Source organism: Pseudopodoces humilis, chromosome 4 (genome assembly GCF_049639895.1).
Source record: "Pseudopodoces humilis isolate 2021_Gansu_Grassland_sample_001 chromosome 4, ASM4963989v1, whole genome shotgun sequence".
In the NCBI taxonomy this organism is placed as follows: domain Eukaryota; kingdom Metazoa; phylum Chordata; class Aves; order Passeriformes; family Paridae; genus Pseudopodoces; species Pseudopodoces humilis.
In genome coordinates, this window is record NC_142203.1 from 17,669,099 (window position 1) to 17,682,601 (window position 13,503).

Sequence of the window (13,503 nt, forward strand, 5' to 3'; positions counted from 1 at the left end):
CTTTTTGGTAAAAAGATTCTTTTTTTCCACCTTTAATTTGTCCATATGCCCAGAGATGTGGTGAAACCACCTACCTAGGCATAGACACAATCACATTTCCACATCCCTGTAGATACACAGTGAACTGAAGATTTCAATCAAAACACTGATACAATGATGAAATTTAATTTTGAATCAGGATTTTCTAGTTTCTACCTGCAGACAGAGTTTCCAAATTTACTACATGGCACTTTTCTGCATGTGCTCTTTAAACCTGGAATTTCATGGGTTTCTGTTGTTGAAGAAATGTATACTTTCTTCGGCGTCCCTCTCCTCTCCTCTCCTCTCCTCTCCTCTCCTCTCCTCTCCTCTCCTCTCCTCTCCTCTCCTCTCCTCTCCTCTCCTCTCCTCTCCTCTCCTCTCCTCTCCTCTCCTCTCCTCTCCTCTCCTCTCCTCTCCTCTCCTCTCCTCTCCTCTCCTCTCCTCGAGTCTCCTCTCCTCTCCTCGAGTCTCCTCTCCTCTCCTCGAGTCTCCTCTCCTCTCCTCGAGTCTCCTCTCCTCTCCTCGAGTCTCCTCTCCTCTCCTCTCCTCTCCTCTCCTCTCCTCTCCTCTCCTCTCCCCTCCCCTCCTCTCCTCTCCTCCCCCCTCCTCTCCCCTCCCTTCCTCTCCTCTGCTCTCCTCTCCTCTCGTGTCCTCTCGTCTCCTCTCCTCTCCTCGAGTCTCCTCTCCTCTCCTCGAGTCTCCTCTCCTCTCCTCGAGTCTCCTCTCCTCTCCTCGAGTCTCCTCTCCTCTCTCCTCGAGTCTCCTCTCCTCGAGTCTCCTCGAGTCTCCTCTCCTCTCCTCGAGTCTCCTCTCCTCGAGTCTCCTCTCCTCGAGTCTCCTCTCCTCTCCTCGAGTCTCCTCTCCTCTCCTCGAGTCTCCTCGAGTCTCCTCACAGCTACATCATGGGCCTTGAGCAACTGCAGTCTTATTTGACTGGAGCATTTTAGGGAAGCTAAGAAAATAGGGAATTATCCATTGTTTCAATTACGAACAGCAGAAGAATTGTGCCCACAAAAGGGGTAATACTATTTTTTTTTTTATTGATGAGATAAGGTCTGAACTTATTGGTGGTAAATGTACACCCATGATATTTTCGAAATGCAGCTTTAGTATAACTACCTCTCCTCAGTCACGGCACAGTTCTGCTTCTGAACTCACTTTCCCTGGGCACTCCCTCAGGAGGTAAAATCCCATCCCCTTCTGAGCTGAGGTAGCTGCCATGCTTAGAAAAACCAAAGAAATGATCTCCCAGATGCTTGCCTTGACACAGTTGTTTTACTTTTGTTGTTTTCCAGCTGTTTCAGAACTTTTTTCTCAGCCTTGTTTTTTGTTGTTTCTGTACACCAGATGGAGCAAAGATATGATAATCAGCATTTTGAAAAATTTATCTCTGCTTAGTTGCTGCATTGGGTAGATTCACAGAAGTACATAATCATACGATGGTTTGGGTTGGAGTGGACCTTCAAATGTCATCTACTTCCAAGCCTGCTGCTACAGGAAGGGATGTTTATCCTAGGTGGGAGCAGTGGTGTTCCCTGTGCCCACACACTACCAGTGAGGTGGAGCAGCCCAAGGCTGGGTCCTGCGTGGTGCAGAGCACCTTCAGCTGTCAGCAGTCAGACTTGCAGCAAACACAGCTGAAGGTTCTGGAACACAAGCCTTACAAGGAATGGCTGAAGGAGCCAAGGCTGTTTAGCCTGGAAAGGAGTGTCATGGGGAAACCATGCTGTTCTCCACGGCTGTCTGAAAGGAGGTTGTGGAAGTTTGGGGGTTGACGTCATCTCGCAGGTAACAGGGTCAAGACGAAATGGCCTAGAGTTGCATCAGGGGAGGCTGACATTGGGTAGCAGACAAAATTTCTTGAGTGAAAGTTTGTCAGGCGTTAGAAAAGGCTGCCCAGGGACGTGGCTGAGGCTCCATCCCTGGAGGTATTTGTAAGATTTGTAGATATAGCGCTTAGTGACATGGTTTAGAGCCAGAATTAACAGCACTTGGTTTACATCTGGACTCTGATCTTGGAGGTCTTTTCAAACCTAAATGAGTTTGTGATTCTGCCCTAAATGTTCAGTTCTGCCAGGCTGCCAACAGAACTATTAATATTAGTTTTTTTTCCAATGTCTTTATTTCTTGCTTACAATGTATTTTTTATCATGAAACAAATTTTAATTAAAGGTAAATAAATGAAAATCAGAAAAATAAAAAAAAATTGAAAGTATAAAATATGTTAATCTGTGCACAGCTTTCTGATACATGCAGAAGATATAATAACATTAGTATTCAGATTTGTGGAATAAAATATTATTAAGACAACTGAAGAGTTTTTAATATTATAAATATGTATGACTTTGTAGAACAGTAAGGAAATATATTCTGCTCAAAGCTCTCCTAATGCTGAACATTTCAATAAAACTTACAGAATTTTTCTACAAGTGCTATAAATTATCCACTTTAAAATTAGATAAAAACTATTTGAGAAATAATTATGGGTATATGTTCATTAGATTAGAGTTGGAGGACTGAGGGATAAGGGCATTAGGTCAAGTCTTTCAATCTGCCTCGAGATACTCACTTCCACTATAATACCTATAAGCACATTATGGCAGCAGAATCTCAGTGTTTAGAGAATTCTAATTCATTCCCACTCTCTCGCTGCTAGACAGTCATTCTTAGGCAGTGTGTGCAAAAACACAAACACAGAATTTGAGTATACTCACAGCATTCCTCTCTTGCCCCTTACTGCCACCTATACTTCTTCTGCCTTGTCTTCAGGCTGCCTGCTGAAGACAATCAACATGCAAGACTTATCAAGCAGTTAGTAAACGTTGATTCAGACTGCAGTATTTACTTAATAATAGCATTGCTTTATCCTTGCTTTTAAGTTAATCACAAACAAACCTCCTTCAATCCTTGCCAGGAAGCCTCCCATAAGTCCATTGCAAATCATAGACATAATCTGTGTAAATAATTAATCTGCTTGAATCTTATGCCAGCAACACCTGCACCAACACTGATTACCCGATATGTAATTACATTTTGTTTGTATTTAAATAGATTTGCCTCTGCTTTCTGTAGTGGAAAGTGCCTCACCTCCCCAGTGAACGAGGGCAGAATTTCTTGACCTCTCTTTGGTGCCCTGATGTTAGACATCACTGAGGTAAACCAAAGTGATGTCAAACCATGAGGCTGTACCTTGTTCAGTTCCCTCTGAAGTTGGAGGTCAATGTGTTGATCAACAAGGGACAAAATAAATATCTCACAAACTCAAGTAATAACAAAAAAGTGATTGTTTTTGTATGACTCCACAGTGTTTTCCTTTGACTCAGAAATTGCCACATAAACTGACTTCTGCTGTGGGTTAGCCTTGGTTGGTGCCCACCAAGCTGTATTATTACTCCTTTTCTTAGCAGTATAGAGGGGAGAAAATAAGATGGAGAAAGGTCTTGTGGGTCAAAATAAAAGCAATTTAATAAAGCAACAGCAAAGGGCACATGCAGAAGCAAAGGAAAACAAAATATTTACTCTCTGCTTTCCATCAGCAAGGGCCCACTTCCTGGGAAGCAGATGTTGGAAGAAAAGCACTGTAAGTAACCAATTTGTGTGTCTTCCTCCTTCTTTCTCTTAAGTGTTTTTGAGGTTTCTTTTGGGGTTTTTTTTGGTTTTTTTTGCTGAGCAGACATAAAAATCACATTGTTAAGTTTGGGCCAACCATCCTGCCTGTGTACCCTCCAATTCACATGGCAGTGTTAGGTTAACAGTTGGCAATAGAGGTCTACTCCAACCTGAGTGTTTCTATGATTCTGTGATTATATACAAAGTGTTCTGCTGAGTAAATCAGTACTAGTTAATTTTACTCACAAACCTGTACAGCTCACTGCTTTTATTCTGTCCTACTTCAGCCTTTTTTTTCCTGTTGTTCTTCCAGACCATCTGTTCATGATATCTTTCTTGAAAGGCAGGAGACCAACAAAGCATGTCTGCTTCTATATGGTTACAGATTTAGTCTACAGCACTTCTCTCTGAAATAAAATTTTTCTAATTAACAAAAACTGACACCATGACTTTCACTGTTTTTCAGACTCACATATAATGATTTGTGGCCACCTTTTGTTTAGGCATAAATTTTATCTTTCTTAAAAGTTTGAAAATGTAGTATGTAATAATATTGTATTTTTCCCCATTTCAGGTGATTGCTGAAATGTCTTAGCCTAAACACTCATTACACATAATGACTTAGACAAAGCAAAGGAATAAACTATATAACTACTAGGACTGTATATTTCCACAAAGGTTTTGCAGATGACCTTAACTTCCCGTGCTGTAGATAAAGGCAGACCGAAACAAGCTAATTTGTAGTTATGGGATTAGAAATCTTCTGGAGCAACAACATAAACTAAACCCACTAGAACACAGCTAAACAATAATATCATTAAACAGTATTTTGGACTGACACCAATGAGAGGCAGAGCTTCGTATACTTCAGCAATATTGTTAAGAAAAACAAAAAATTTTCCTCTGACAAGAGGAGGTCATATATGTCTTCATTACCCTAAGTAATCTGAAGAAGGACAAGTATTACCCTCTGGAGTAAATCACATACTGAATTCCAGTGTAACAGCTCTTCTACAGATATTTTATCAAAATGTTTCCATTTAAAGTCTAAGCATCCATAAACAGCTCTCCTTAGAAAATCCTTAACATCCTCTGACAAAATAGTCAAGACACATGTTGTGAGGAAGGATGGAAGAGAACCAGTGGGATTAGAAATATATTGTCAAAATGGCTGTGATTGATTCTTCCAGCTGAAGAAAACATGGCAAGGCAGGCCTTACTTTAGAATACGTAAGGAAAGAAAAACCAAGGCAGAAAAGGTGAAAATGGAAGCCTATAATTCATGTGAAATTAAAAGAAAAACACCTATATTTATTAAAGTTTACACAAGGAGGAGAAAAAGGACTGCATGAAAACAAAAGCATAGAAATGGAATGGCAATGTGCTGCCTTAAGTTTTAGTTTTCATATGCTTTTCATGTGCTGCATTAGTATATAACTTGACTTCATATAAAGTGTTAACAAGTTCTCCTCACACTTTAGTTAGACAAAGCAATCATTTTCCAGCCTGAGAACAAAGGACACCATCACAGCTTTAGGACCAAAAAGCATAAACAACAGCTTTGTTTTCTCCAGTTGAGGAGAGCAAACTGGGATGATGTGACTTTATAACCTGAAGCTGAAATTGGACAATTAACCCAAATATGTAAACGGACCAAAACTTATAAAAGTGTGAAAATGTGTGATCTGTCATCCATCTTGGGTGTAGCCTTAGCCAGGCTCTTGTACTGCCCAAGGTGTATTCACTGAAGACTGTTTAATAAATACCTATATTGTTCTATTAACACTGTCTAGCCTCTGTTCCAGGTAATTTTATACTTTCTCAATGCATTTCTCAAATGTGTTCTGTTACTTTGCTTCCAGCACTCACTCGTCCATACATGACAATCAACAGCTGAAGGAGATGAAAATTGCAAACATACATTGATGCAAAACAACATTCAAAGCAGTTCTATATCCGTCTGCCTTAGAGGTTTTGAGCCACCTCATGCCTACCTGTGTGTCAGGAATGAGACTGTGCCAGAATCAGTCGCTGCAGGTGCAAACACGCTGGCTGCTGACAGCACTCAGGGACAGTTAACAGTTTCCAGACAGTATAAAATACTTAAAGTTGGTTATAGCACTTAAATTTTGCTTCTTGGAAACTAATGTGCTGCTACTAATGGCTGCTGTTTAATATTTTGGGGATGCTTTTCATTACCTTTGCAGATCTCTGAGGAGCAGTGAGCTACACTTTGTGAAATGCCACAAAGAACGGCTGTGCAAAGTCACAGAGTGTTTCTTGTTCATCCCCCAAATGCATGTACCCATTCTAACTGCAATCTATATGCTTTTCTTGTTAGTTGTGTTTGTCATGTGAGTGTCTAATAAGCAAAAGTAATCAAGAATATGAAAATGTCACTCAGATATCACCCAAGACAAATAACAAAGCATGCATAAAAGTAAAAATTTAGATGCACTCAGTTCAGACAAACTGAATTTTTGTAATTCATGGCAGTTAGGTTTCATTAAACAGATATGAAAACTTTAGTTTTTTATTATTAATTCTATGAACTCCCCATTGTTTGCATTTCTGGAATATTAAAGTAAAATTAGAATAAAAAAGTGAGAAGTCAAATAAAGTACATGCGTAATGAGCATAATGTAGGTAGACATAATTTTATTCCATATGCTTTACTGAGAGATTCCATGTGATATAATCTAGAGACAACTAAGATCAGGAAGTCCCAGCTCGAAGTGAACAGAACCTGACTGTGTATTGTCTACTGCAGGAAATGAAAAAAACAAATGCTGCAGTACTGTTAGGTGGGTGGCCTCTGGGCACAGTCCAGCAGACTCACACAGCTGAATTTGCTGCTTGGTGCTGAACAAGGCTACACTGTCCAAAGTAGCAGGTACCTGCTGTGTTCCTTTCCGTGTGCATCCACCTGCCACCCCATGGGCCCCATATATATGATTAAAGGAAAAAAAATAGTTGCTTTGTTTTTCAGAAGTTATGCATTCAGTACCACAGAATCATTCCGGTTGGAATGAAGTGGGTCATCCCCTCCGATCTCACTGCTCAAGAGGGCTCATCTTAGAGCACATAGCATAGGATTGCATCCACACAGTTCTTGAATACCCCCAGTGAGGGAAACTCCTCAGCTTCTCTCAGCAATCTGTTTCAGTGGTTGGTCACTTGCTTTCAAACTAGGTACTCCACCTCTCTAATATCCACTCCAACTAGCCTGATTCCATTTACATGTCCTGTGTATTTCTTGTCTGTACTTGGGTAATGCAGGAGTTCTTATTCATCCCCAGAGGTTTCTTGCACCCTTGACCTGATCTGCTCTTCTTTGGGATGCATCATTCTTGGGCCTGAGAGAGCTGAACCTCTCATGTTGAGCACATCCTTTGAACCTCTCTTCCCTGCATGTTTCCCCTTTTCCAGTCACCTGGGACTTCACCATGATGTTTTAAATATCATGGAGAGTGTTTTGGCTGCTACATCAGCCAATTCCCTCAGGACTCTGGGATGAATCCCATAGGTTTCCATGGACTTTCAGGTTCTTCAGATGGTCATAAACTTGGTCTTCTCTTACAGCAGAAGAAATTTTGCTCCCTCTGTCCCAGTATCTCCATCCACTTGAGAGGTATGGAAAGAGAGATTGCCATTGAAAGCAGAGGAAAATATATAATTAAAATTATTTATTAATGATATATAAATATAATTAAATATATATAATAAATAATAAATATAATTAAAAGCCTTCTCCTAATCCAGTGTTACCAGCTCATGATAGACAGGTCATGGTCTTATGCTCAAGTGGAAAGCCCTGTGGCTACAGCAACAGAAGGATTAGGTCCTTTCAGATAGATTAAAAGCAAAACAAAACAATTTCCCATGTAACTGGGTGAACTTAGTTTTGCAACTGATGAATATCTAAATATACAAGTGTTTTTTTTATATAGGAGGAAAATATCAGTCCCATTAGTTTTCCCATGTGTGTCCAGGCATTCATTTTATTAAAAGTTATTGTTAAAATATTTTATAAGAGCTATTTTTAAATGTGCTTATTATTATTATGTACTTTTAAATTATCTTTAAATATACATGCTAAAGTCTTGGAGTTTAAAAATTTTTAACTCTTCTATAGTTATCTGTGATTTATGAGTTGTGTTTTGTGCTATTAATTCCCTGTCTTTTATAACAACTGTAGAAATAATAGTAGGAAGCAGATCTTACTTTGTGCTGAATGGAAATCTGGATTCTTTTATCTTCCTACAAGTCTGTTTTACCTTATGAATAGGGCAATAAAATTAAAGGGACTACTCATGAAATGGTAGACCTCTTTACACTATTAACAGTTAATGCATGGCCTCTTCCTACCACAATAAAATTAGTTGCTTGAACTACCTGTGTGATGATGTAAAAATACTGATTTTAAAAACAAGTACATACAGCCCTGCATGTTCAGGGAGGAGACATTTAAATGAAGCATCAAGAAAGAATGATAAAGACTTATTTTTTGAAATTTCGTCTCTCTGGAACTAAAACACCTTTATTTAAGATTACAGTGAAGGTGCCAATCTCTACATAGGATTTGTATCTCTGATTCCCTTCTACTATGCCAAATATCACATCCATTTGCAAAATAGAAAAATAATAACTAGGGCTTTTTTGTATCTTTTACCTACCTCCATCTAAAACAAAGAAACAGTTTTCTGCCTTTCCAAACATACTGTACAGAAACACTAATTTGAATGGGTCTTGAGAATACTGCTGAAGTACTTTGAAAAACTGCTTTTAAATTTTTGCTTAATTCATACCTAAACTAGATGATGTTTTTAATCCATATATCTATTCCTAAAATTCATTGTTATCAATAAACACAGCCTTTCTCTGTGTTGAATACCTGTTGTACTCCTATGACCCAGCTGGATTTTGCTTCTAATGAGGACTACAAATTTCTCCTATTGTTTTAAAACATAACAGAGCCATCTCTATCCCGATTGTTGAATACATTCTAGAACAAGATAGCATTCTGGTGCAAATTCTGTAAAGATTTTTCTTACACTGGAGACACATGGATTATATAAAAGAATTTGAATAAAATGTCAACTCTAAAGATGTTCTGTTTCATTTCAAAGTCCAGCATTATAATTTCTCTAATTTATTATAAAGCCTATCAAATTTATACAGGATATTGCAGCTTTCTGGGCTACAAGCATTCACTGGTGGATCACATTTTTCCTCTAACAGTACCCCTAGGCTGTTCCCTGCAGCACTACTCTCAATCCAGTCACCACAGAGCCTCTACAGATATCAGGGACTGACCTCATCTAGGTGCAGGACCTTGTAATTGGTTTTGTTGAGCTTTAGGAGGGTCACATGGGCCCACTTCTCAGACATTTCAAGGTCCCTCTGGAGGGCATCCTTTCCCTACAACTTATCAACTACACCACCCAGCTTGATATGGTGCACAAACCAAAACATGTGTTCAGTACCATTTTCTGTGCCATTGATCAGGTTATGTAAAAATTATTGGTTCCAGTATGGACCCCTGAGTGACACCAGTGCTTACTGTTTTCCACCTTAATATATGGATAGTTTGGATGTGGCCATCCATCAGTCACATATCTCTCCAGCTGAGAGGCAGGGATGATGTCCAAGGCCTAGCAGAAGTCCAGGTGGGTGACATCTGTAGGAGTTCAGCTGTCCTCTAATGCAGTCACTCCAAAGTTGAAGGGCACTGGATTAGCCAGGCACAATGAGCCTGTGGTGAAGCCATGCTGGTTATCTCCTGCCTTTTGTATGCATTGAGATATCTTCCAGGGTGATCTGCTTCATGGTCTTAATGGCCACAAAAGGGAGACAGATTGGTCAGCATTTCTGTCATCCTCCTTTTCACCTCTTTCAAAAATAAACGTGGTTCCCTCATTCAGATCACTAAGGATTTCACCTAGCTGCCGTAATAGCAACAACATCTTTGTCCATATCATATTTCCATATTTTGAGTAACAAAAATAAGAGTTGATCACTCAGATTGTCTGGAGAACTGAGTGCAAGAAAATAAGTGTTAAAGATTAACCTGCTTTAAAAAAAAACAAAAATCAAACATGAAAGCAAAAATGTAAATAAAACTCTAATAAAGAATTAACAATTCTTTTTCAGTTAGACTTGTGAATGTACACAGCCTTAAGCAAAGTAGAGCAAATATTATTGTCAATCCAATCACTGAAAACAAAAATAGATATACGTACATTTTATACACATACACACATAATTTTATACACACAGAGCTGTATACAGACACACAGATGCTCACATGGAGACATTTGCACAAAGATATTTATGCACGGATTCATTAATTAATTTGTCTATTTATTCATTTATTTACTTATGTCTTTATTTATATGCATAAATATATAAGTATTTGCCTTAATATGCACACATGGTTGCCTGTGATAAATTCACAGTGGGAAAATCTACAGGAATTCAGGGATATAAATAGCAAATAATTATTGAAATCTTACTTTTTTTCTTTATATTCCTCACTTCTGTTATTATCTCTTCTGTATTCTTCCCTCTTCATATTACCATAAAACCCATCTTACATTTTTGCTCTCCTTTCATTCACTCTTTGTCCAGTTTTATGACACCCTCTTCTCTTATTTCCAGTGATGACATGTCCTTCTCACTCAAAGGAGTCTTTTTAGCCTTCCCCACAGACCGAAACAGGGTGGTGCCAAGTTTTCAAGTGTTTCTTCCTATACGGGGCTAGGTTTAGAAAGTCACCATGCCTCGAGTCAGATACCTGACTTCACACCTCTCCTTTGGCACAGTGCTGGTGGGCTGGTGCTGGGAGAAAAGCCTCATCTCCTTTCAGTCATCGTTAGAAAAGCAGAAAAAAAATCACTTGGCAGCAGTCTTGGTTTTAGTATCTGCTTTACAGATACTCTTTTCTCCCTGCTCAGTCTAGAAAATAACATCTTCTCCATACTCATAATTATATATATATATGAGGTTGTATGAGAGCAACTTTGGCTTGCTACACATTATAACACGCCTTGCCCATGTAGATGTATAAAGAGAGGTGGAAATGATGAGACACATATACAGTTTCAGCCTGCATGTGTTTGCATATCTTTGAAGAGATTGTCCAGGCCAATTGTACAGGCTATAAGAAAAAAACTCAGTCCTCATTACTCTCATGAATTACTTAGCTTTTGAGGGGTGCATTTTGTGTGGTTTGCTGGGGATGTTTGTTTCATTAGTGGTCCCATTCTCAGTCCTAGAAATGCAAAATAACGAAATTTTGGTAACTCAGGTAACAATAAATTGGGTGTCCTATATGCTGCCCTTTAAGCTGAAGCACCCACATGTGCATCAGCAGGGACATGAGGATTTAAACCACCTTTCCCAAGGACAGCACATTTGAAGGACAGTTAAAGGACAGCTGAGGATTTCACAATTAACAGCAAATATATTAAAATGAGGGAGGTACTCTGGCCAGGTTTCTGCCATAAAGTAAATTCATTTTGGTATATCTGATAACACTTAACAGCAGTAGAAATCCCACTGCAGTTTTGAGTGGAATATGAATGTACACACAAACACACAGTGCTTCGTAACAGATTTATGAATATTGAGAATAAAAAAGGAACAAACAAAAAGACTTCATGCACTAACAAAGCAAAAATTTCAAATAATGGCATTAGTATATGAAACTCTGACATTCACACATTGTGTTCTGACATAATAGATCACAGAAATTGGGGAAATAGATGTTAAATAATTGGAGGTTTAATTGCATATGCCATTAAAAAATATTACAAACCATTTGACCAACTAATCACGGAGAGAACAGGATGATAAAAGGTAGAAAAGAAGTAGAGAAGAGTATGAGTCAAACATAAAGGTTAATGCACATAAAACTCAGTTACAAGGATTTAATGCTTTGTTTGGTTACATTCCTTGTTTTGTTGTGAAATTATCTGATGTTAGCACAATTGATGCTTCAAGAAACAGAAAAGTCTTGATGAGACAACCAAAAAAGCCCAGCATAGCATCAATATAAACTCAACTGCATAAACACCTGGCTCACCAAATCATATATAGTTTTTCCTTATAGAAGTTCTCTCCCTATCTGTTTAAGAGAAATAGACTAGGGCTTTTATCATAAGTCTTGTTCTGTGCCATATGCAAGACAACCCCAAATGCTGAAGGAGAAAACTGTCATTAGAAGTCATGATTTTCTGTTTAAGTATCTGATGTACCTCACTCTCAGCTACAACTGTCAGTGTTGATAATGACAGTGTTGATAATTGATAATTGAGTCAGTTACAGACAATCACAGCAGAGAGGCAGTGTCTGTGAATTCAACATTATGAACATCCTCACAGTCAGATGTATGATAGAAAGGACTCAGTATTTCTGCTATGTAAGATTTTCCTAAAAATCTTTTCCAGCTGAAGAGCTGAACACCTGAAATTTATAAGTGAAAAAAATATAAAGAATTTTGTTTGCTTATTAAAATCTTAATTATTTTTTAGCTAGTTTAGCTTTTTAAAAAATGCAATTAATATATATTTCTAATCTAGGAAATTATTTTAACAAACCCCAAAACCCAAAAAATATTTTAGAAGTTTTAAAGATTTTTCAACACCTTAAGAAAATATTTTTAAAGCAATCTATTCCAGTTAAGAGCTTTGAAATTACCTTCATTGTCAAAAAAGGTTTTTTGATAAGAAAATCTTGAGAGACAGAGGACATAAAATGAGTTGTGTGTATATTGCACTATTGTTTTCTATTGAGCTTTTCCTCACAGAATGCATTCTCTTTAAAAATTTTATGTAGCAACTATTTTTCTTCCCTTCAATAACTTTAAAAACAATGTTAATAATTGCGCAGTTTTGGAGAAGAAAAATCTGTGAAACAAAGATATTATTGCCAGTATCCAGCTCCTCACTGGTCTTCCAATTTCCAGTGCTGGACTAGAAGAAGTAACTCAAGAATGTGAAAAAAATAAGAACAACTGAAGCTTTGAAGAGGTTAATTTGCAGTAAAATGACATTTTGATTCAAACTTATCTTTGATCTTTTATCTAATCAATGTGTCCATTACCAGTTTTAAAAACACATTCACATGGAGCATAATCTTTAATGTACACTTATATGTAATGTTCTTGTATAGTTCCATAGAGCGTTAGATGAAACATGCCATTAGAACAGTTTTTATTTTTAAGAGGGTTTTTTTTGAATAACAGCTGGCTACTTAGACACAAGAAGTGAGAGCATGAATACACACATCGCCTTTTTCTGTCATGATTCTTGATAACAAAGCATATGGAACTAATTTGCAGAGTTATCTGCTTATATGTATAGTCAGCATATAGAAACAGTTGTCATACTTGTTGAAAACCAGAGGTAACAATAACTCTTTTTTTGGCACCAAAGAAAAGAACCAAGAAAATGGAAAGTCTTTTCCCAGAGAGAAGTCAACCAATCAACTACTCAGGGAGCAAATGCATCAACTAAAAAATAAAAATTAAAAATATTGCCCTGCAAAATTAAAAATAAGCCTGCAAAGCCTCTCTGGCAAAGGATCAGGATGCAATTGCAACAAGAAGCTGTGCTCAGAAGAAATCAGCATATTGTGAAACACATTAAGATGAGTATAACAAAGCCAAGAGATGAAAGCTTTTCCTGAAAGCAATTTCTTAGTGTTAAGGTACAAAAGTAGATTCAACTTTTAAACACCAGTATGAGGAACAGTCTTTGAATTGGAAAACAAATCTTGGTAAGCAAAAATATTCCATAAACCATCACTATTTAAGTCTCTCTCACCTTGAAAACTGAATTAAAAGGAACTTCCTCCACAGCTTTCCAGTAA

At 37.8% G+C, this 13,503-nt stretch overlaps 1 long non-coding RNA gene across 1 annotated transcript; it reads left to right on the plus strand.

The window, feature by feature from the left end:
- Positions 1-1,735: 1,735 nt before the first annotated feature.
- LOC148184455 (uncharacterized) lies at positions 1,736-4,550 on the plus strand. Its single transcript, XR_015772437.1, has 3 exons — positions 1,736-1,809; positions 3,558-3,601; positions 4,205-4,550. It is a non-coding gene; the product is annotated as an uncharacterized LOC148184455 (long non-coding RNA).
- The last annotated feature ends 8,953 nt before the right edge of the window (positions 4,551-13,503 follow it).